Consider the following 4,509-nt stretch of genomic DNA (forward strand, 5'->3'; position numbering starts at 1 on the left):
TGTAACTTTCGTTTCGTGTGGTGTGTTATCAGCTGATCCGGGCAGACCTTGTTTACTCATATGTGTACGGCGTTACTAAACAGTCCATAATATTGCTGTAAATAGCATACATGTAAGGAAATAACATGTAAAAGTATTGCGTTCGATCCTGTACAAATTGGAGTCATAAATTCATGGTAAGTAAAAACGATAGATATCACAATGGTTGTTTTTCCATATTTGGTAAAGAACAGTATAGCGATTGAGTCACTCAGTCACCATTTCTAGTGGTGATATTCTCCTGCGTTTATGCCGGTGTATATCGTGTGGCGCCGATACACAGGTAATGGTCATTCGTCACGTAAGTTTATGTGGGTGTACAGAATAGTTTTCTGACAATCATTATTTGAACTGGCTCCACATCAAGAACAAATTTTACGGTAGGGATGTAAATTGCCTGAGAAGGTAAATATAGAGTAATTTACCTCATGAAAATTTTGCCTTTACAGAAACTAATAAGTGAAATAGGTAGGTTAAGGGTGTTAACATGCAGCAGATATTCATGGCACTGAGTACAGTATACTGACAGCAAAGTTGTAAGGAAGATACAGCAGTTACTCATTGGAACTCTGTATAAGTCTGGAGACAAGGGAAAAGTTAAAAGACAGAAAAACAAACTGGTGACAAGAGAACATGGTATTTATATAAGACATATAGAGCTTAATTTGGTAATTCTTTGCCAAACGGGCACGGTGATTCCATCCATATTATAACAAACACGATTTCAAGGTAAGTAATTTTGGTATGTGCAGCACACATAGTTAACTGTTGAATTGTGACTGCAAGAAGTGTTTTGGAAAAAAACAAAATATACCTATTTGGGGGTATTTAAGGAAGTGGCCAGGTCGCTGGTGGCAGTGTACTGATGATCTCTTACGACCGGCCATGTTGTTTACCATCGCTCCGACTGGACACGTCAGTGAATCCCATGTCAGAGCTATAGGAAATTTAATGATTTAATCAACCCTAATCTAACCAAACCAAACCTAATCCAATGTAACATAACTTGGATTTGCTTTCAAATGTAAAGTTGCTTGTTAGGGACATATGGCCAGCTGTTGGTAGACATTGTGGAATATTTACTCATTCTGAATCCCCATTTATTGCTAGAGTTAAGTTTATAAATTCCCAAATAGCTTTGGTAATCCAGGAAAAATAACAAGTAGTGTGTGAAGGACTTCAATAAATAATATGGAAAGGCTGCACCCGTTTGGTAAAGAATTATTCTTAATTTTTCAACACTTCAGGTAGACTATGTGGATATCATTAATGGTATATAATCATTTCATGAAGAAAGGTAAACTTTAACTGATGGTCACGACTAGATTTGATTTTTTCATTGTAAACTTGCTTTTAGTGTCATTTGATTTGATAATCGTGTTAAAAGTTAGGTTCAAAGTACCAGGTACCGGTATTTGCTGGTTATATCAAGTTATGTCTGATAGATGCCATGGTTAGGTTCAAAGGATGTGGTTTCACTATTATGTCATTAATAACTACCAGTACCTGTTCTGTGGTGGTTTGGCCATGTGGAGAGGATAGAGGGTGAAAGACTGATGAAGAGAGTGTATGTGAGTGAGGCGGAGGGGGGAAGAGGGAGGGGGAGGCCGAGGATGAGATGGAGGGATGGGGTGGAGAGGTATATGAGAGAGGAGGGTGTGAGTTGGGAGCAGGGCGGTGAAATGGTGGGGGACAGGGCGACGTGGAGGCAATTTGTTTGTGGCCACCCCAAACGGGATTGAGGCTTCTGGCAATAGATAGATAGACCTGTTCTGGGATTACAGCCTCACTCCCCCAGTCACGAAGCTACCAAATAGAATGGGTGTCAAGAAGGGGAAAGATGTGATAAAAACATGCCCCAGTGATGGAAATATGAATGCATATAAATACTTAGGTAGTGTGATGTGTAAGAATGTAAATTTGGCAGATGAAGTGCTTGAATTGGAACTGCAGGGAAGAAGGGTTGCTGGTTTATGGAAAGTAGTGATAAGAAATAGGTATGTGAGCATGAAAGTAAAAAAGTCGCTGCATGACAGTATTGTGATCCCCACTGTAATGCATGGAAGCAAAGCCTGGACCTTATTGGAAGGACACTAGTCAAGAGTGAGAGCAGCGGAAATGGGTTATCTGAGAGGAGCATGCGTTACATTGAGTGACAAGCCAAATGGTTTCCTGTAAGCCAAGAAACCATTTACAATGCTGGGTGGTAACCATATATCCAGACCATATGTGCTCCCTATGCGTCAGCAGGTGGGTTGTTGGAGGGTTAGTGCCTCTCCCCGTAAAACAAATAACTCAAAGTCAAATGGCCGCCAATTACGGGATTATGGTGTCTGACTATAGGTAGACAGCATGCGGAATTACACGGAGTGACAGACTTACAAATGAGAAAGTGAAGGAGCATTGTGGTGTGCATGTGCATGTGATTAAATGTGTTAGGAGAAATACATTGTGGTGCTTTAGCCATGTGGAAAGGATGGAGAGAGAAACTGACTAGGAGAGTGTATGTGAGTGGGGTGGAGTGGGGGAGAGGCAGGGGGTGACTGAGGGTGAGATGGAGGGATGGAGTAGAGAGGTATATGAGAGAGGGGAGTGTAAGCTGGCAGGAGGGCAGCAACATGGCAGGGGACAGGATTACATGGTGGCAATTTATTTGTGGCCACCCCTCACGGGATTAAGGCGTCTGACGATAGATACAGTACAGTAGATTGCATAAAGTTAATGAAATATGAAGAAACAACTCCAGAGCATTTTATTTTATTAATGTAGCAAGGAATTGAAGGCTGGAAGCAGGCAAATTGTCACTTCTAAATGATGTCAGATAAGAATGTTACAGTTCTATCTATCTATCTATTGCCAGACGCCTCAATCCCGTTTTGGGTGGCAACAAACAAATTGCCTCCAAGTCGCCCTGTCCCCCACCATTTCACTGCCCTGCTCCCAACTCACACACCCCTCTCTCATATACCTCTCCACCCCAATCCTCCATCTCATCCTCGGCCTCCCCCTCCCTCTTCCCCCCTCCACCTCACTCACTTACACTCTCTTCGTCAGTCTTTCACCCTCCATCCTCTCCACATGGCCAAACAACCTCAGTGTGTTCCTCATAACGCTTCCTATCACATCCACATCCACACCACAACGCTCCTTTATATCCTCATTCGTCAGCCTGTCTTTCCATGTGACTCCACAGGCTCCTCTTAAATAACTCATTTCCACTGCTCTCACTCTTGACTTGTGTCCTTCCAACAACGTCCAAGCTTCACTTCCATACGTTAGAGTTGGTATCACAATACTGTCATGTAGTAACTTTTCACTTCCATGCTCACTTCCCTGTTTCTTATCACTGCTTTCAAGGAACCAGCAACCTTTCTTCCCTGCTGTACCCTTTCAAGCACTTCACCCTCCAAACTTCCATCCTTACTCATCACACTACCCAAGTACTTAAACGTACTCACATTTTCCAATTCCTCACCATCCAACCTCGCTGTACATTCACTGACTTCACCTCTCTCAAATGTTACAGTTAATATAGCATACCGGTATATACCTTTTAAGATGCCAGAAGACATTGTTCTTGAAACCTTAAAGTCCAGCTACACCCTGCTCCTATCCTTATGCTTTGTTCTTGAAAGAATAAGAAAATGAATGATTGAAAGTGATAATATCAAGGATACTTGCTCAGAGTACCGTAAACACTTTACTGTACTCCTGTTCTTCAGTTACGGATTAAATGCCAATAAAACAAAATTAGCACTGAAACATCAGTGCCTACCAGTATCAGATGGTTGTTGCTGATAGTGGTATAGAGTCTGTCAGTAGTTGCTAGCTTTAGCTAATAGACCCTGTTGTAAAGTGGTAGGTTGGGGTGCTGATCATCCATTCACTCGATGTGGTGCTTCTCTTGGGTGATTGCCCTTTCCTCTCTTCCTTCCTTCTTTCCATCCTTCCTCTTCTCTCTTTTTAATCCTTCTTTCTTTCCTCTTCCTTCTGTCTGCAGGTGACTCTACACTGACTAACAAGCCAAATGGTTTCCTGTACACCAGGAAACCATTTACTACGCTGGGTGGCAACCTTATAACCAAATTAAGGCGCCTGGTGATTTGGTGGGTAATTAAGGCGCTCCAGTTGGATTGAGTTGGTGCAAGTTTATATCCAAGGGGTGGCTGGGTTTTATTGCTCATATGCCACTCAGGGATGAATGTGACTGGTCACTTCCATCTGAAATGTCAGGACCAACTTGTGTAGCCCCGGGCTCCTACACTCATCATGGGGCAACACAGGATTATATGATGATAATGTAAAGGGTTAGCCTTACCTGTGCCAGATTTTCAGGATAGATATGGTACTACATTTGTTTGTTCTTTGGATGTCAAAGTTGCTACACTTTACTTAAAGTATCTTATTTATAGTAGAGTACAGTACTTAGTAGGATGATTTTTCAGTAGCATATTTCTCCCATGCAGAAAA

Source organism: Coenobita brevimanus, chromosome 86 (assembly GCF_032717465.1).
Source record: "Coenobita brevimanus isolate Jiangsu-jjx chromosome 86, ASM3271746v2, whole genome shotgun sequence".
NCBI lineage: Eukaryota > Metazoa > Arthropoda > Malacostraca > Decapoda > Coenobitidae > Coenobita > Coenobita brevimanus.